Source organism: Equus asinus, chromosome 1 (assembly GCF_041296235.1).
Source record: "Equus asinus isolate D_3611 breed Donkey chromosome 1, EquAss-T2T_v2, whole genome shotgun sequence".
In the NCBI taxonomy this organism is placed as follows: Eukaryota; Metazoa; Chordata; class Mammalia; order Perissodactyla; family Equidae; genus Equus; species Equus asinus.
Genome location: NC_091790.1, coordinates 32,643,730 through 32,664,634, shown reverse-complemented (window position 1 = coordinate 32,664,634; position 20,905 = coordinate 32,643,730). Strand labels below are relative to the sequence as shown.

The 20,905-nt window shown below is 43.9% G+C and overlaps 1 protein-coding gene across 11 annotated transcripts in view; it reads left to right on the top strand.

Moving 5' to 3' along the window:
- The window catches only part of ARID1B (AT-rich interaction domain 1B), a 413,167-nt gene that overhangs the window by 26,798 nt on the left and 365,464 nt on the right, over positions 1-20,905 (top strand). The gene's annotated exons all lie outside the window — the stretch shown is intronic.

The window sequence follows — 20,905 nt, the reverse complement described above, 5'->3', positions numbered from 1 at the left end:
ATGTAGATCTGGAAATACTTCAGAGTTCTCATTCTTTTTTAGGTATGGTACTAAATAGATATCCTAGTCAAATGTGGGCCATAACTTTGTAATTAAACTCTCTTGAAAGAAGGAAGCCTTCATTGTGTTCTTGGCAGTCCCTCATGTGGTGTTCTTGCGAGCGTGGGCTCCAGCCAAAATCGACCGTGAACCAGAACAGCCCTGGTGCGAAAGTCAATCCTGGTAATTCTCTTACAGTTGCCATGTCGCAGGTTTCCCCTTTTACTCTCTTTCATACCTACAGTTTTTTCAGTTCGGCTGAAATTTAAAAGAAAAGTTTTAAGTATGCTAAGTCTCCATCCTTAAAGAACTCTTTTCTAATCTCTGTGCAACTACAAAAATTGAAAATAAAAACATTTGTATTGCTTTTTAATAAGGATTTATTCATTAGTGGTGCAAATTCTTTATTCATCCAGTTTTAAAATATAAGTTAATGTCCTGATCTCTTCTGCTCTTGTTTTTGCTTGATGAAAGAATTTTTTTTTTTAAAAACAAACTTTTAGAGGCACTAAAATCTTTGATTAAAAACACTGTTAAGGATTTTTATTTCATTGGACTTTGGGGGGAAATATCTTCAAGTTTGTACATAGGAGTTTGTTTTATCTGTGTGACTAATTAAAGTTAATCAAAGTCCCGTGGCTGGGCAAATCTCTGAAATAGTACTTTTTGGAGATTTTTATTCGTTGTATCTGATTTACTCGATTGATTTGCTGTTACTCTTTTAAAACAGCAATTATCTAATAAAGCATTGGCCATCTCCTTCTTGGCCTCCTTTACGTTAATAAGCTTGATGCTTGTTCTGTGCATCAAGCTGGCAAATAAAGGCTCTGTGTGTTCATGCTCGGGACTGCTGAACAGCGTCAGGCCGGGACTGACCTCCTGACTGTGAAGAAATCGGCACATGAGCCCCACACTGAGTCTTCTGGTCTTGGCTTCTTATGCTTTGTGAAAGATGTGGTTGTTTTGTACACAGGATGTCATCATGGGCTGTTGACATTTTACTGATCCAGAAACCTGTGTATAAATTCAGCTGCCTTTATTTTTAAAAAGAAATCTTATAGTCAGAAAATTTTAGCCCTATTTTAATTTTGAAATCTAGATGAAGCGTCCTCCCTGGGGTGCTCCTTCACTGTTGCAGTATAATCTTTTCATATGATACCTGATTTAGTTGGAAACAAATTGGTAACTATGCATGCTTAAAGGAAGCAATTTAATAAACAGGATTGTAGAGAAACCTAATCAGAATTGTAAAATGATACCAGTGAATCAATTGCATTCTACAGAATTACTAGGCTGGTTGTAGCTTTTAGATAAACAGGTAGTGTGGGCAAATCTGAGGCTTCTGCACCATCATTGTCAAGAGCATTTAAAAATTTGTCTTTCTGGGGCCGGCCCTGTGGCCGAACAGTTAAGTTCACGCGCTCTGCTTCAGCGGCCCAGGGTTTCGCCGGTTTGAATCCTGGGCATGGATATGGCACCACTCATCAGGCCATGCTGAGGCAGCGCCCCACATGCCACAACTAGAGGGACCCACAACTCAAATATACAACTGTGTACCGAGGTGGCTTTAGGGAGAAAAAGGAAAAATAAAATCTTTACAAATTTGTCTTTCTCACTTAAAAAAACATGAAAAGAGGTTAACTCCCTTTTCTCTTAAGTTTATTGGTTCATTCAGAATTGGTTCAGAAGTCACTTTCTCAAATCACTTGGACTGAGGCCAGCCAGGCAGTGGAGCTGGCTGTCGCTGTAACATGGTCTCCCAAATCAGGTCCAGCATGCCGGGCAAGGCCAGCTGTTCAGAGATGGCCAGGGTGTGTTATGTGGTCAGGTGGCATGAATGAGGCAGAGATGCAGCCCTAAACTTGAGGATTTAAGCAATCATTTTGGAAACCTTTATGACCGATAGACAAGGAGTAGGATTGGGAGTGAGGTGAAGCTGACAGTGACACAGGCTCTAACTCACAGACCCCAGGCTGCCTTTGCATATGAGGGATAGGCAACGAGAGGTCAATACCCCCCCCGTTTTAAATCGCTTATCACCCTTGTCAGCATATATGCATGACTATTAATTAGCTGCCATTAGTTTTAACCACCTATTTTCAAGTTGCAATTTTGTACGCATTTTCTTATTTGGTGTCATTGCTAGTACTTCTGTGTTTTTTTAGACTTCAGGTTGACCTTTCAAGCATCTTTTAATTGTCATATTTATTTGATCGACAGACATATATTGTACTAGGTTCTGGGTATAAAAATAAGGTACCTACTTGCAAACTATTCTGTTTCATAGTCGAGGAAATGGAGGCCTAGAGAAGTTGGGTGACTTGCCCTTTCTCAGGCCCTGTAGCTGGTGACTGCAACTGGATTCCCACTCCTGTTCTTTCTCTGGTACAGTGTGGGGCGGGGTTTCCTTTATCTTTGTAACCTATCTTGCTGTTGAACTTGGCCTTTGCTGTTGAGGAGACATGTAAACAGAAAATTGCAACCGGACCTTCTAAATATTGTAATAGAGGTTTCCTCAAAGGACTCCGAGGCCACGGAAGAGATGGGTTTTTTTTCTGTCTGGTGATTTCAAGACAGACTTGACAGGGAAGGTGATCCTTGAGTCTCGGTTTGAAGGATGAGTAGGAGTTTGCCCAGAAATGGGAAAAGTAAAGAGCCCCCAGTACCTTCTGGGAGTCTATGTTTTAAGCCTTCCTGTCAGTGAAGGTATTGGAGCACCAACCCCAATAGTTTGCACACTTGCACGTCCTGCATGGGGGGAGGTCAGGAGCTGCAAGGTGCTTGCACGTGGGAGTGGGGAGGAGCTACGTGGAAAGCATATTATTTTTACTAAGTTGCGGGTTAATTTTCTTTTGCTGCGTAACAAATTGAGTGACTTAAAACAACACACATTTGTTATCTCAGAGTTTCTGTGGGTCAGAGTCCAGGCACGACTTAGCTGTGTTCTCTTTCCAGGATCTCAGGAGGCTGCAGTCAAGGAGGCACCTGGGCTGCATTCTCATCTGAAGGCTTGCCCGGGGAAGGCTCCCTCAGGCTGTTGGCGGAATTCATTTCCTTGAGGCTGTATCATAGCAGCTGCTTCTTCAGTGCCTCTGGCGGAGAGAGTCTTGGTTGCTGGGGGTCTTTAACTTCTGGGAAGGCCTGGACCTTCTTTTAAAGGGCTCACATGATTATATCGGACCCATCCAGGATATTGTCTCTTTTGATGAGCTCCAGGTCTGCTGGTTAGGGACTTTCATTACATCTGCAGAATTCTTTCATCTTTGCTATATTCTCTGCATTCGATGCAAGTCACAAGCCTCGTCCATACTCAAGAGGAAGGGACTGCACAAAGGGGTGGATATCAGGGGGCAGGAATCCCAGGGAGCCCTCTTAGAACTCAGGCGATATGTTACAAATCAATAAAAATAGCAGCGGGGTCTCTTAGTCAGCTCAGCCTGCTGTGATAAATACTGTAGACCAGGTGGGTTAAACGACGGAAATGTATTTCTGACAGTTCTAGAATTCTGATTGCCAAGATCAAGGTGTGTCAGCAAGGTAGGTTTCATTCTGAGCTCTCTTCTCTTGGCTTGCACACCTTACTGTGTGCTGACATGACCTCTTTGTGTGTGCGTGGGGGTGGGGTGGTGAGAGAGAGAGAGAGAGAGAGAGGGATGGAGGGAGAGAGAACGCCCTGGTCTCTCATCTTACTATAAGGATATCAGACCTATAAGATTAGGGCTCATCCTTATGAACTCATTTAACCTTTACTACCTGCTTATGGGTCCTGTCTCCAAATACAGTCACACTGGGGCTTAGGGCTTCAACATATGAATTTTGGGGGGGACATAATTCAGGGTACAAGAGTCTGCTATTCACAACTTGTTCATATCAAGGGATATTCATTGGAGTGGCTTGGACAGGAACCTAGTGGCTGTTGCAGACTTCTTCCCTAAAGAGCACCAGTCAGACCTGGGAAAATCCTGACTCCATCTTACTGTAGTGTGACCTTGGGCAAGTTACCTAGTCTAGGAGATGATTTCCTTTAACCAAGCACAGTGGTTTGTAATACTAACTACCCTGCAGGGTTTTTGTTAGGATTGGTCATGTCATTTGTAAAGCACAGTGCTTGGCTCACAGTAGGTACTCATTAAATGGTGACTGTTTTATTGTTATATTTGTGCCTTGATAGTTCTTGATAGCTTTTTTTTTCTTTTTTTTTTGGTGAGGAAGATTGGTCCTGGGCTAACATCTGTTGCCAGTCTTCCTCTGTTTTGTATGTGGGATGCTGCCACACCATGGCTTGCTGGGCAGTGTGTAGGTCTGTGCCCGGGACCCAAACTGGTGAACCCCGGGCTGCTGAAGCAGAGGGCATGAATTTAGCCACCACGCCACCAGGCCGGCTCCTGTATATCTTCACTGTTTATTATCTACCTTAAATGCTGTGAATCCTTCCGTTTCTTCCAGCTGGAAGTTATAAACCTCAGCTGAACTCTCATAGGACTTTATTTTCCTCTGTCCTGGCATTTAACAAACTTATTTATAGCTTGTATTATTTATGTACATCTCTTATTTCCTCTGTTATCACGTATGTTTCTTAAAGTCTTGGGGCCATTTACGCATCTGCTCGTCCTTCATGGTGCCTTGCACATGAATATCTCTTCAGTTTAAACAGTTTTGAGTGCATGGATGGATATGGCCTCTGACTAACTTGTGTCCTCCTGTTTCTAAATCTTTGTTTCTTAACTTTTTCTAACTCATGCCTCCTTTTGATAAAAATACATTTCCTCACCCCTCTTCCAGGATTCGGATATATCCTCCCCAAGGACCAGGGCCCTACTCCCCACCTCCCTTGAAAAGACAGAAGCTAGGCTTTTCTTGCAAATCGTTAGCAATTGTGATTATTTTGTCACGCTCTACTTTTACGTGGTATGTTATAAAAGCAGTCCTTTCCCCTTTTCCAAACATTAAATTATAGTCCGGAATATCCTTTTTCAACTGCAACCTCATGCCAGCCCTCGTTCCTGTTTGTATAGCATCCATCCTTTTTCCCCTCTGAGAGTTACTGCTCAAAACTGTTCCTGACATACTGTAGAATCCTGTTGCAGTGATGCTAGCATTAAATGTTTAGGTGAGGTCCCCACCCCCAGTGCACATGTGTAAGAGAATTCTCTGTCTTCCATTTATTCGGTTCTTTTGTAATAAAAGGTGTTAAATTGATATGCGTTTGAATTTGTGAACCGTGTTTTCTGAAAGAATTGCAGTACGTGCAGCTTAGGGAGTGATCCTAGGTATTCGTTGCTTTCACAATGTCTTTCTTCCCAGAACTTCACGCACTTTGTAGACATTCCTTTATCCACACTTAGGGGATCCCTGTGAGCCAAGTAAAAATTGGAGATGTTGCTCTTACTCTGCCTGGGAGTAAAATGTGCCCGAGAAGTCAAGGAGGGGCCTGCCCTTCTAAGCCCCTCCAAGGTGTGTGTTCTGGAAAGACTTTGCTTTTATGTTCTCTAACCATGAATTTGCCACGTTAGCCCGCAATATGGGAGTGGGTACAGTGTCTCGATTAGCTCTCTTTGCCAAGCCAGCGAACAAAACACCTTGGGTCACAAGATAATCGAGCAAAATTCTGAGGGGCTCTTTCTTTTTCAAGGAAATCTGTGGCTGTACATAGGATTCAAAATTCAGTGTACTGAAAGGAGGGTAAATTACATCTGGTCCCAGAGGCGGGCTCTTTTAAATTCAGAATGACCCGTTTAAAAGAGGCCTATTTGAAATCGGATTGCATTGAATGGGGATTGTTTTAAATGAGTCCCCCTCTGTGTAGACTATGGGAATGATTTTATGCTTTTGAAAACAGCTTGGCTTTGTGTGAGGGTCAGTCCTGCTTTTATGGAATGTTGAGGCTGTGGAAATGCAGCTGTGAGCTGGGTGAGGGCAAGATTTAGGGGCTTTTCCAGAACTGGGTGTCATTGCTTAAAAGGCAAATTAATGGTAAAGAAAAAAATAGAATCTTGGACTGGTTTGATGCCTACGTGGGTCCATTTGAAAATGTGCTGATTAGGTAATGCGATCTCACTTTTTTTTTTTTAAAGATTTTATTTTTTCCTTTTTCCCCCCAAAGCCCCCCGGTACATAGTTGTGTATTCTTCGTTGTGGGTTCCTCTAGTTGTGGCATGTGGGACGCTGCCTCAGCGTGGTCTGACGAGCAGTGCCATGTCTGCGCCCAGGATTCGAACCGACGAAACACTGGGCCGCCTGCAGCGGAGCGCGCGAACTTAACCACTCGGCCACGGGGCCAGCCCCAATGCGATCTCACTTTTAATGATAACTTTTAAAAATTCCCTCTTTCCTCCCTTCTTCTGTACTCATTGTAACCTTTTCTTTTACATGAGAAATACTTTTTAGCCTAATTTTTGTTATTGATTGCGATGACAGTTTTTAGGTGAAGACCCATCAGTTACCAACAGACCATTAAATGTGAAATACTGAGCAATAAATTAAATATAAAATGTGTGTCTGTCTAACAATAATAGATACTAAAATATTTTTGAAACACTGAATTGAGTATATGCTTGTGTGTGTTTTGGGTATGCTATAGGATATATTTTGGTATCAGTCATCAACTCCTAAAATTTCTGGTCATGTCTTTTTCTGAGAAAGTGTAAGAAAGACAGAAAGTGGGAAATTGAAATGGTTAGCAAGTAGTCTGCCAGTCTAATACAGTGCTGGTCTCGTCCTGAGATAGAGATTTTGTAACATAGGTTAAAATTTGACTCTAGTGGTGAATCCGTGCTTTTATATTCTAGTTATTGTTTAAGATAGGAAAACTCCTTCGTGCCCCAAGCCTGAATTTGAACGTGAATTGGTTTAGCAGAAGGGTGTGGCTGGGGAATGGGATGGCGTGAAACACTTCTCCTTTCTCGAGCTGAAGGGGTAAGGTACCCGCCCTGGTTTTCGTCCTTCATCCCTTTCACCCCTCACCCGTTTTTAAAATAGCAATGCTCTTCAGCCTGTCAGGATTTCATGTTGTGACACCCTACTCAGAAGTTATGACAGCGGGGTAATGACAGCCACTGCCTCCTGAGAATCAATCAGGCAATTAATTTTGTAAATGAAATGCTGATTATACAAAGCTTCACATGAGAGGCCCAGTGATTAAAATCAATTTAACAAATTGTTTCAGGTGGGACTTGATTAATAATTTGCCATAAATGCTAAGGATATATGACCAGCATACCTTGTGGTTCCTCTCACTACCCAGCTACGTGTAAAAATACCTTGTTGCTCTGATTCCTCAACTAGATATAAAAATCCACAGGTAAAGCAAGCACTGTTAGCCTCTCACACAACTGGGGGAGAAGCCGTGTGCACCAGTGCACCCCCACACGCGCGTTTACCCTCTGGTTGGGATAGATCTGGCCAACAGTGAACATTCTGGAATGCGTTATTACATTTTTATGTCATCTGAGTTTATATTTTCCTGTGTTCTACTTAAAAAAAAATCATAACTTGCTCAGACAGGTTTGGGTACAACCAAGTTAAACAGGTCTTTTTTTTCTATATTGGACGTTTCAGATTTTTCTTATGCGAACATATATTATGAGTCTTAAAAAGTGTGCTTTTATATAGACATTTTCCATTCTTAGATGCGGTAACAGTTTTAAACACAGTTTGGGAAATGATGGTTTAAGAATATTAGAAGTGGTGATATTGTAGCATGGAAATAAAAAATGCAAATGGTCGGAGCATTGTAATTTGAGTCCAGGAGACCTTGCTGGAATAGGAGACACAGCGGGATGTCTTTCTCACAGCCATATACACACGTTTAGTCAGTGCCTGTTACAAGCCGGAGCCCGGCTCAGGGGGCGTAGATTTCGTGACTTGTAATTGACACATCTAGGAAGGCAGTACCGTATTATTTGGAGGAGGGTGGCTTGGAGAGGCAAAGGTTAAGGTGCACTTGAGTTTCTTTTATTTTGGTTTTTGGTTAATAAAATAATAGCAACAATATTTGTCCAGTGTGTATGAGAAGTTGGGGCTGTAAGGAGAATTAGGATGAGGAAGAGACACCACGTCCACCCTTAAGGGCTCCCTGATGAGGGAGACGGGCTCGGGGTCGTAGTTCCTTGTGATAAATGTTGCACATCTACTGAGTAAGAGAGTCGCGGTGTACGCTGGGAGCCCTGAGAAGGCACTGTTTTATCCCGTGGTACTTTGCGGGGTGAGGAGGAATTTGTTCAGTTTCCAGGTAGCCAAAGGTTTGTGGGGTGCAAGGGCGTTCCACACTGGGGGTGCCGTAGGGCATCCGCATGGAGGTATGTAAGAGCACAGCCAGGTTCCGTGTGGGCTGACACGTAACAGGCGTCAGGGGTGTCACCTGAAGGTGAGCCTTGATTATTTGGATGTTGGACTTGTGGGTTTTGAATTGTTTAGACCCCTTTATAGTCCTCTCCCTACCTGATGACCTTCAGGGCAGTTGATTGCTAAGATTTCTGGTTTTAACCAGAGAAGGAGAAATATCTCCAATGGTCCGTGTTCCTTTTGCTGTTACCATGACAGTTGGAAGTTCTGGCAAGGAGGAGGGATGGTTCTAGAACAATGGAATGCTAGAACAGGAAGGGCTGGAAGTTCCTCTCTCCGTCCCTCGCTTTACCTGTGAGGAGCGGTGTGAGGAGTCGTGGGGCTCGGAGGAGCGACATTGCCCAGTAATAACAACCGCCAGCACGTAACTGAACGCTTACTGTGCACCAGGCACTGCTCTCAGTGTTTTGTATCTACTGTGTCATTAATACTTACAACAGTGCTGTGAGGTTGGAACTGGCGTTATCCTGACTTTCCCGAGGTGGAAGCTGAAGTTCAGAGAATGTACATGATCTGCCTAAGATCCCACAGGAAGCGGTGAGCTGGGGTGTAGACCAGGCAGCCGTACTCCAGGGTGCGTGTCCTTGACCCCACTGCACTGCCCCACAGCTCCCCAAGGTGCTGTGGCTGGACGGTGGCAGAGTTAGGCCCCTGGGCCCCCTGGGCCACAGCAAGCGCTTCAGCTGTTCTTTCGCGGACAGTGTCTGAACCCGCCACTGTCTCCAGCTGAGGCCTTGTGTTGTCAGCCACAGTTTGGGGATATTTGTACTGAGATTTAAGAATCCTGGATATCTTTTCATTTGGGCAGTTGCTTTCCTTATTTTAAACCAGAGGACCTGACCCATGGCCCCCTGCCCTCAAGGCATTGCTCGGGGCTCATCTGTTTCCATCCTTTGTAGGGACAGCAGGGTCACAGTCTTTGAAACTTACAAAAACAAGCCAGGGAGAGTTCTGGGTTAAAAGATGGCACATTTCGCCTCTCGAAGCGCTGGTTTGAGACGTCCTGAGCGTCGAGGGTGATAACCTGAAAAGGTGATTCTCAGGAAAGGATCTCTATCAGAGCAGAGCAGAGTTTTTAACCCAAACGAGATAGATATATATGTATATATTTTTCTAATTTAAAAAATCTTTGTGGAATGGAAGCTTCCTAAGAATTTTTAAGAAACTGCATATTTAGTATATGTTTTACCTTCAGTACTTTTAGGAAAAATACTGTAACCTCCACCCCTTCCCCAGTTCTGCCTTATCACGTGCACTTCTTTTTTCCGTCTCTGTGCTCTGTCTCCTAGTTTTTTCACTCTTATAGTCTCCAAGTGTCTTTTCCCCTAGTTTCCTCCGCACACGGCCCCCACCCCCTTTGGTTTTAAGCCTGCCAGAGGCCATGGACCTCGCGCAGTCAGCGGTGGCTGTCGGGTCTGAGGAGCTGCAGACCCCCTTGCAGATATAAGGGGTACTGATTATTGTGGTTTTCAGTTATCCTTGTCTTCCCTTTTTGCCCTTTTTTTTAGCTTTTATCTTGAAATAATTTCAAATTTATAGGAAAGTTGGAAGAATAGTGCAGAGAAATCCATATACCTTTTACTCTGATGCATCACTTTTTAACATTTTGCTGCATTTATCTATCTACCCACCTGCCTACCTGTCTATAGTGTATTTTCTCAGAATTGTTTCTTTCTTTCTTTTTTTTGCTGTAGAAGATTTGCCCTGAGCTATCATCTATAGCCAATCTTCTGTTTTTTATGTGAGCCGCCGCCAGAACATGGCCACTGCAGACGAGGGGTGTAGGTCCGTGCCTGAGAACTGAACCGGGCCATGCTGACCTTTATCCACTAGCCATCAGGGCTGGTCCCCAGAATCATTTGAGAGTAGGCTGCACACACCCTGCCCCTTTACTGCTTAATATGTCAGAGTGTATTTCCCAGGAGCAAGGTTACTCTCTCATACCCCTCAGGCCGTCATCACCATCAGGATGTGTAACCTTTGAGATGGGACTTCAACCTCCAGTCTGTGTTCTGATTTTGTCCACGGTCCTAACAGCGTCTTTAGAGCAATCTTCTTTCCTTCAGCGTAGGATCCGGCCTAGGCCTTGTGTGTTCATTCAGGTGCCTTGCCTTTTTCAGTCTATGAGATTTGACTGTATATTAGTCGTGTTAACTTTTTTTCTTTGAACAGTCACATTACAATATGGATCAGTATATGCTTGCATGTAATTATGGCTCTATAAAGATCTTTGATGGGGCCGTGTCTCTGAAAAGCATCTTTATGCCAGGTGCCCGTGGCCTCTCTATCAGCACGGCAGGCCCCTTTGTCCAGAGGTAGGTAAGGCAGGTGGCAAATTCATAATACTTATATTTGCATTTCCTTTAAGGCAATTTTAAAGTTGTTAATTTAAAAAAATTAATAAAATAGTTTGAAAGAGGCGTGATGGCAGTCATGGAGATTGCTGGGGACATCAGTAACTTCTCTGTCTTTTGGGTACCCCTCTGCTACAGTCTGGGATTGTTTATCCATGCAAATCACACACCAACAGCTTTGGAATGATTGTGGCTTTAAGGGAGGTATTATCTTCCCTTGAAAGACGGGAACACAGGCTCAGAGCACCGGAGTGATTTACGCAACGTTTCATGGCTGGTCAGAAGTAGGAGAGGGCTGTGCACGCAGGTCCACTTGATGTCAAACGTTGTGTTCTTCCCGTTGTACTAGAGATAGCAAATTGGTTTCTGCTCATCTGCAAAATCTGATAATTGGTAGTGGCTGCCTGTAACTCCACAGGGCGAAAGATTCTGAGGCTTGAAGGACTGGGGGAAACGAATGCTAGGATTGATTAGCACTCTCTCTCTTTTCCGCACATTAGTGGAGGGGTGGAGGTTTTTGTGATTATTATTAATAGTGATTATTCTAGAGTATACCTCCATGTAATAATGATGACAATAAAATCTATCCCTATTAAAAGCCTCTTATATGCCTATATGATCTCCAATTCTCTAACCGCTCGAGAGGGGTAGTGTTCTTGGTGTACAGATGAGTTCACTGAGGTGCAGCAGAGTGAATTAAAGTGGCCACTTTCTTCAGCATCACACAGCTAAAAGTGGTGGGGTTGAAATTGGACATATTCTCATGAGAGCTTCCCTTCTTGCTCGAAATCTGTCTTTAGATGGGAAATATACCATATTATGTCTCTTTCTTAAATAAGAGCCTGCTACTAGGTTGTTAGTAGTGACACATGAATATGAACGATGTTGCACAGAGATCTAAATTTTAGAAATTTTTAAAGCCATGATAATATTTTTTACAATTTTTTTTGGGTGGTGAGAATAACAAATCTCAGGGCAAATAGAAATATATTCCATTATTATTTTGATATTCCTTTTAGATCTAATTTACTTTAGAAATAAAAAAATATATGTATACTTTGGTTTGTTTATAGAATTATTACATTCTCTAAATTAAATTTAAAAGTGTAGCTCAGTCAGATAGTAATTTACTCATTGAATTGACTTACAAGCTGCTGAGCTTGGGGGATGAGGCAAATAATAGGTTTTGCCAATTTATGAAAATCAGGCAACAACTGGAGAACCAAAACAGCCTTATTTTCTGGCCTTATTTTGTGGTACCCAGATGATAGCTATAAATGGGTTTAATATTTGTCTTCTCCACTTCACTGTTCCTATTCCTGTGGGACAGTCTAGTTGGGGAGACAGACATTTATCAAGTAGTCACACAAATAAATATTTGTGTGGGCTTTGATGAGCGCTCTGAAGGAAGGGCACAGTCTTCTGAGGGCATCCTGCCTCATTCTGGTGTTCAGAGAGGGCGTCTCTGAGGCCAGGCAGTAGCAGTGTGTTCTCCTGGAGGGCAGAGCTCCTTCTGTGTGGCGGGAACAGTGTCGTTGAAGGCCCAGTGGTGGGAAAGTGCGTGGTTTTTCTAGAGCCCCGCGGAGGCCAGTGTGGTCGGAGGGGGACATTTCCTGTTGGCAGCAGTGGTGGGTCCAGCTGCCCAGACTTTCTGAGGGGTTGGCTGTGGTGGAGAGGGAGAGGAAGGAGTCAGGATGTATCCTAGACTCTACTTGTACGTGTGGATGAGGGGTGTCTTCCCTAAGATCAGAAACAGCTGGGGAGGCTTGAGGCACCCAGGCAGGAATGTTGGGTGTCAGTTGGGTGCAGAGCCCTGGGGCTCAGAGAAACCAGCTGTGGGAGACACATTTGGGGGGACACAGGCTGGAGGAGGTCGTGGAAGCTGTGGCTTGCATGAATTTGTGAAAAGTGAAGCTTTGTCTGCAGTGATGCACGGCTCTTTACCTCTTGTACCTACTGGCCATCGAGAGGCCTGCATCCTACTTAGAGCCCTGCTGTTTAGCTGGCCGTGTGGTGTGGAAGGAGTCACTGCTTTTTCTATTCAGCAGACGTGAATCATGCCAGGCCTTGTACCCAGTGCCAGGTATGCAGAGATGAATAAGAGAAAATTTCCACCTTTAATTAACAGTGTGTTGGGGAGACAAGAAAATAGATAAATTATTGAGTGATTTTGCTCTGACTTCAATTCGCTAATTTGTTAGGAGGAAGAGAAAAAAGATTTGGGAAGCTCTTACTATGTGATAACTCCTGTGGTACCTCATTTAATCCCCCAGCAACACAAGAGGTGAACATGACTGCATTCTCTTAAAGGCGAGCCTGAGTTTACGTAGCTGATGAACAGTACAGGCAGGATTGACGCCCAGGTTTGTCTGACCCTAACCCCCTGCCTTCCCCGCACCCTTTTGTCTCGAATTCTAAGTGTTTTTCTAAACTTCGGACTACTTATTTTATTTATTAGAAAAGAAGGAGGAATTCGAAGTGGGCAAGAGATTGTCACCCAAGGCAGATAGGTCCACGTGCTGCATAATGAGCATAGTGAATATCGGAAGGGTGCTTGGACCAGGGGACAGGAGTCTTCTGTGGTTTCTGATGAAGACCTTCCTCCAAGAATGTGGACGCCTGGATTTATGTCAGGCTTTATGAATGGCACTGGTGGTTAGCCGAAGCCTCTGTCCTCTCCCTCGATGTCTTCAATATTTTTCTCAGTGCCATGGATGAAGACATGAATGAAATAGCTGTTGATTTAATTGGTGGTTGACGTCAAGATAGGAAATGCAGTTAATGTGTTAGATGTCAGGCTAGAACGATGACTGGAAATAAGCAAAATGAAGATGAGCAGGGGTAAAGACAAACTCATGCCACTAGAATCAATTAACCAACTATGTATTAGGAGGTGGGGGAGGTGGGGCTTAACCACAGCTGAGGGGGTGGGGCTGCTAAACTGCACAGAGAGCTGAGGCCACGTTAGAGCCAATGTAGGATCTGGGGAAAAGGAAACAGGTTCCTCCCCATTATACCTGTTGTGTTAAGTGGATTAAGATGTGGCATATTTTACTCAGAAAAGGCAAATAGATATAGCTGTCTTCAAATATTCTGCAAAAGGACCAAAGTGAGACCAGTGGGTGTAAATTACAAGGAACAGCTTTCTGTTACGTAGGAGGAAGAAATTCATAACGTTTGTGGCTGTAGACACTTTGAGGGGATTCATACATCCGTCATGTATGGACCAATGAGGTTCTTTTTGGTTCTAAGATTCTGTGTTTTGTTGCTGAATCCTTTGTGAGGGTGTCTTAAGAATTGTGATCAAATGAAAATGTATTAAAGTGTTTTGGAAATGCATAGTAGATGTTGGTCATTATTTGAGCAGCCCAGGAGGGTCTTTGAATAAGTTTCTAGAGGATATTCTGTGAACCTCTGATACTGACATATGCTAAATTTGGGGTTATATACATCATGGATGCACTTTTCTTTTTTGAGTATCCCTGAGAGTTAAGAATCACAGCTTATTTTTTCTTTTAAAGATTTTATTTTTCCTTTTTGTCCCCAAAGCCCCCTGGTACATAGTTTTATATTTTAGTTGTGGGTCCTTCTAGTTGTGGCATGTGGGATGCCACCTCAGCATGGCTTGATGAGCGGTGCCACGTCGCGCCCAGGATCCAAACCGGTGAAATCCTGGACCACTGAAGTGGAGCTCGCGAGCTTAACCACTTGGCCATGGGGCCAGCCCCCCTTTATTTTTTTTTTTAAAGATTTTATTTTTCCAAGAATCATAGCTTCTGATTGTTCTTTTTATTGGTAGCTTCTGGAAGTTACTTTATACATAGGTAACAACATATTAATATTTTGTGGCTAATCTTAATAATAAAAATCCAGTGGTATTTTAGATTTGGGGTAAAATTTAAAATGTTGTTAGGAAAAAATGTTATGCCTTCTACTCCTCTCCTGGTTAATGATAATGTATATGTGAAAAACAAACTTCTTTATTTAAAATTACACATCAAAACATGTTTATTTCAGATGAAAAGTGCACAAATAAAAATTCCCCATAGTCCCATTTTTACGGAATTGTTTTCTCATCCCCTTGCCCTCTTCCTTCAAATTTCATTCCATGGTTCCACAAAAATATATTCTCTGTATATTCTTGTAACTTGTTCTCTGTAACTTGCCTTCAGGAAACCAAAACCAAAACCAGCAATATTGACAGCGGTCATCTTTCCAAGTCAGTGTCTGAGTATTTTGGTCCCTCCTGCCCCTCCTTGCTCGCTGGGAATCGAATCGTGGTTAGAAGGCACCAATAATTTGATGAGTCTTAGACCCAGCAACAAAATAGCCTTTTCCAATACCTTAGAGTTCCACTTCTTGATCCTTCCTAGACCATTGTAGAATGTGGCAAATATTCCTTTATTGACAAAAGGAGAACTTACAGCGTGTTGATACCCAAATTTGAAGTTCCAGTGTTTTTGTTCAAATCGTAATAAGCAGGTACTATTGTGTCATTAGTACAAATAAAAAATAAAATGGTTTTAGGTGCTGCGTGGCATTCTCTCCTACCTCAGTCTCATGGCCATACCCACCTGGGCAGTGCAGTACTGCGGGCACTGGGGCCCTGAGTCAGGAGATTTGTGTTCTAGTCTCGGCTCTGCGCTAACTATACTGCGGCCCTGGGCAGGTCCCCGCCACTCCCAGCTCCGAGGTGTCATCTGAGATGAGGAGCTTTCTTTGATAATTGGATTCGGTGGCGGTGATGACAATGGTAACCGAGAATTTGGTATTTTCTGGCTTGAAGACAAATACGCGCACTTGATGAAATGAGGGACGATCTTTAGTGTCCTGCTCCTACTTTAATGCCATTAGGAGAAGAACCTGACTACGAACGTTGCATTATAGATTGTCATTAACACTACATGTGTCTTCTGCATGTATTTACGGAACCAAGCAGAAACTGGGTAGTGATTTTTACTTTTTATTTTTGAGAATGTTTTACTGTATGTGTGATCAGTCGTCATTCCCAAGGAGTTACCGAGTCACCACGATCATCGATGTCATTTGTGCTGTATGCCACGTGAGACATAGAAAAGCCCAAAGCATGGGCATTGCCATTTTAGTCTACTTAGGAGGTAAGAAATAAGACATGAAAAATCAAAAAATAGTCCATGAGTGAAAGAACAACACAGGGAGTTTAGAAGTCTGTTACCGCCCACATAGGAGAGATTCTGGGCGGATCCGTAGACAGTCACTGTTCCTGGGGGGTGGGGGAGGGGAGGGCGGGGAAGCTCCGAGGTCCTTGAACCTGGACTCAGTGAGCTTGGTTTCAGACAGGCAGAGAGGGAGCAGGAGCGTCCTCAGAATGAAGACTGGCAGCTCTTCCCTGCTTGTCTGTGCTGTAAATGAGAGTGTGGGTGAGGGGATGGAGGACGAATGCGGGACAGCTGTGTCCCAACCACCCCCACCCCACAGAAAGCCATAGTAATGTTTGCAGCCTGCCTGGGAAAAAACAGAGGCATTTAGAGTTATATTTAGACATCATCACAGAAAGGCAAACATAAGATTGCTTCATGCTGACAGCTGCTCCGTACAGGTCACTGTGGCCGGCTCTGATCGTTATCAGCCTGGCTTTCACATAGCTGTAATTCATGCACGGCGCTCTTGAATGTTTGACGTTGTTTTGTATGTGCTTTTCCGTGTCCCTGTCTGTTCCACTGTGATGATGTGTTCTGGCTCGTTCACATATTCTGTAGTTATTGAAGAGCTGGGTTGTTTCATTTTTCTGAACAGGGTGCTTCTGGATAAGGGTGTGGACCCACTCTGAATCCAGAGCCCATGCTGCCCCCTGGACCCTGCGCTCTCCCTTCACTATTAGAATCTGTAGCTTCAGACCCATTTGGATCCATAGCCCCCCTACCCTGTTCAAGAGAGAGTGTTCGAGTTGGAACAAGGTATAATTTTTAAAGCTTTCGTGTAAAGCTGTTGTCATGTTATCCTTCAGAAGGAGTTTCACCACCACTCTATACCTCCTAGGTCAAATGCTCATTTATTCACACTGGGTTGCATTATTTTTGCCATTTTACAGGTAATGGAATATTACTTCAAAAGTTTTCTTTAGTTACTGGTTAAATAGAACATTTTCCCAAATAATCATTCAAAAGGGAAGAGTTTCTTTCCTTCTCTGAGCTCTTGTCTAATCCAGATTTATTGATATGATTATAGGTCAAGAAGATGTGATAGTTCCTCTTTCTGTGGGTTTTTCCAATGTCTTTCTTCAATTTGTAGTTTAAGGAATTGGGCTGAAAAAATTGTGAAATGCTATATTCATAAAGAAACTACTAATAAACTATCTCCTTAACTTGATATTTAGGAGTAAACACAATTACATAGATATCTTTATTATAAATACATGAGTAGGCATATTCTCAAAGAGGGTAATCAAGGAACGTCTAAGTATAAACATCAAGTCTATCTAAAGCGTACCAGAAGCATAAAACTAAAACTGAGTTGTTCTTTGACTTGGATAATTAAAAGGGCAATTGGAGTCCCAGGCCAGCCTCTGAAAACCTCTTTAACCTCCAGTACGGCCTTAACTGTGCCACCTAATGTGCCTGGAATCTACGTTCAAATTTATATTTAAAAAATATACGTTGTACTCCTTATTTTAGTAGTCCTAGGGATGGGACACCTGAGGCTTTTAGAGATGTAAGCAGGCAGCAGTGGCAGCTTCCGAGAAGGAGATCCGAGAGAGAGAGAAAGTGTGTGTGTGTGTGTGTGTGTGTGTGTGTGATGTACAACTCACATGTACATGCATATCCAGAAGCTCATTTTGAATAAGGAGGAGTTACAAAGAAGCCGTATCCAGTAATCCAATTGCGTTAGAAGCCGAGGAACTAAACCGAGGCTAGTTATGCTAGGAGCTCTTTGAATGTGGCGGTCCACGTTGTGGCCCCCCCAGCGCTTGTCTTACTGGATGGAATTGAAGCCCAGACTGCAGCAGGTGGAGAACGATGTCCAGAAAGGAGAAACGTGTTCAGAGAGGTATTTGAGGAATATTCTTAATGTGGATGCTGTCTCTGATACAGCATAAGTGTTATGTGAGAAATGAAAATGAGGATGCTCTGGAATCTATCAATAGAAGGATAGATGATAAAAATATAAAATCATTTGGGGTTAGATGTGAATATGAGAAGTGACTTGGCCGTTATGTTTTTTGGAAAAGCCTTAGATTTGGTCTTTGGCCTCTTTAAGGAGATCGTAGTAAAAAGCAGGGGTTGGCACTCTGCCCTTGTGCATAGTTAATGTTAAAAATAGAGCACACAGCAGGATGAATTTGGATTGTGGATGAGTATGTAATAAGAGGCCATAATGTGAGAAGGTTAAAATTAAGTAATTTGCACTGTGTAAGTATCTGTTTTCATATCTGAAGTCTCACCGAAAGGTATTTGATGCATTTTGAGAGGGACAGATAATCTGTGTGTTTCATGCTTTCAATTTCCAGAAATCTCAGGGTTAAGCTAACATTTTTGACATGGGTGCAAATTAACTGAATTTTAAGTAGGGCTGTCAGAGTCTATGGCAGTGATGAGACAGATAATACAAAACAATTTTAGTCACTGATAAGATGAATTTGCTGCACTGTTATCTATAGCATTAGAGTATAGACATTCCAATCATTTTCCCATTTTAAATTTCTGCTTTAATTAAGCTGGTTTTGGTCGTGCACTATTTAAAGTGAAATAAGTAGACCTTTGCTATGCCCTGGCTAATCCAGATTGAATGTGAAGATAGGGCTGCCTCAGGGCCCCGTATTGGAAATTTACCCTGAAATCTGATTTACTCAGCCTCTCTGTGGGCCAGTCACTCACTCTGCGGATTCTGAAATCACCAGCTCAGCCTGATTTTCACACTTCCGTAGAAAGTTTTATTTTATCTCTTGAAAGAACGTGTGGAAAATAATTACATTTTGCTTTGCTTAGGCATAAATTCTCATTTAAATCATACTGTGAAAACACAATTCTTAGTCCTCAATTTCAGCTTTATTACAACATAGCGACCTACATGTTTGTATGTGGAATTGTGAAGTCCGCACCGGTTGTGTAACGTTGGTGTGTTGTTGGAGCAATTTCTGTATTGTAAGGACAGACTTTTCCTTGACTGGTGAAGGTAGCCCCGTTAAAATTCCACGAAATTGTGAATTCTGAGCAGAACTGTTTGGCTTACACATATTTTCCTTCAGGTGAGATCGGTTCCTGGCAGATGGCTGTGAACCCTCAGGACTGAGCTCCTATAGGAAGGCCTTGTTGAAACCCATCCCAGACCCGACGTGGGGCTCCCTCCTCACAGAGCCTTGTGTGTCCGGTTGGGGTGTCTACTACCTTGCTCTGTAATCTTCGTGAAGCCTGTCCCCTTCAGTGGTTGTTCATTTCTCCAGGACAACCACTGCCCCTGCTTCATTTTTCTGCCTCTAGTGCCTGGCACCATGCACCTAGTAGGTACTTAGTGAATGTGTGGTGAATAGATTCGTCAAGTCATTAAAATGACCACCAGGGTAACCCTCGGAAGGAAGAAGGGCAAAGACCACCTGCTGCCTTGGGGTCAAGTGTAGTGGGAGGGGAGGCCGGGCAGTTCTGGTAGCTTCCCCAACTTGGGTTTTGGGCATACACTCCTGGCGCCCCCCACCCGCCCATTCATGCCTCAGTCCCTTGTCTTCCGGTTTCTGCCTCACCTCTGCCCTGTGACTGCCCTTGCCAAACTCAGCTCTTACCTCCTGGTCCTCAAGGCTAGCAGCAGCTTTGAGGCCTCGCCTGTTGCACACCTGGGCTGCACTTGGCATGCCTGTTTTTGTTGCTGCACGATTCCCTTCTCTTCCGTAACACCGTCCTCTCTAGAATCTCTAACTACAGTTTCTGACCCTTGTTTTGGCTTCTTTGTGAGCTCTTTTGCCCCTGCTTTCCCTTCAGTGGTGATATTTTCTAGAGTTTTGTCCTCTCCCCGTTGTGCTCTGTTCCTCTATTCTTCCTGGATAAAGTTCTTGAGTTTTTACGTGGTTCCTATTGATTAATTCCTCCAGCATTTCTTGAACGTTTCTTAGTGCCAGGTGCATTATTTGACTTATGTCCTGGAGACATAATAGTGAGTAAAACAGAAAGATCGCTGCCCTCCAGGAGCATATAGTATCCTATCTGTGCTGACGTCCCTATTTATTATTCTGGGTCAGACCTCACTCCGCAGGCCACAAGCTCATTGTGTCTCTTCCTTCTGGATAGTTTCCCGTGGATTTCCTATAGGGACCTCCAATTTAACATGTAGATTACTGTGGGCTACCCCCTACTGCCCGGCCCTTGGGGGAAGGTGGATCTGCTTCCCCGGCTGCACACTCTGCCTCAGCTGGTGTCCCATTGTCTGTTAAGACACCCTTGACTCTTGACTTCCCTCACTCTCTCAGTCTCCAAGTTGGGCTGCATTTCTGTCCTGTTACTTGAATCTGGGCCACCGCTGCTACGAGTTCAGGACCTCAGCTCCCCTGCCTGCCGCGCCAGCCCACCCTGGCTGCAGTCAGCTGCCTGAGGCCGGTCCTTCCCAAGGCAGATCTGACTCTAGTTCTCTCTGTTCAAAGCACCCAGAGGTTCATCCCCAGGAAAAATCTAAAGCCTTTAAAACGACATATAAGGCCCTCCCATGTACTGGCTTCTGCCTGCTTCCACTTCTCTGCAAATTCTCCTTCCCCTGAATCTGAACTGCTTATGTTTCCTCATGCACCAGGCCGCTCAACTCCCTCAAGCTTTATGCTGTTGCTTCTCCTCTCCGCCCTCCCCACCCTGAACCTGGCTTCTTCCCATTTATCCTGCTAATCCTTAAGCCTTCCTGAGAGTCCCATGTGCTCACCTCAGCGTGAATAGAGTCTGGCGCACAGTAGGGATCAGTCTCTGGTTTAGGAAGGAAGGCAGGAAGGACGGATGGACGGACGGATCTGTGGATGAATGCTGCGGGCCTTTGTAGCACCGCGGGGAGGGACTTCCCCACTGCCGCACCGCTCCTTTGAAGCACCCAGGGCGTGAGAGCCTGCTGGAGGCCCCCCGGCTGCCTCTCCCGATGGCCTTGGCCCTGAGGCCCCTGGGCTGACTCACCAAGCCAAAAATAAGACTCAAAGTCTAGCTTTGAACTAGTTGTGTTTGGTGAGA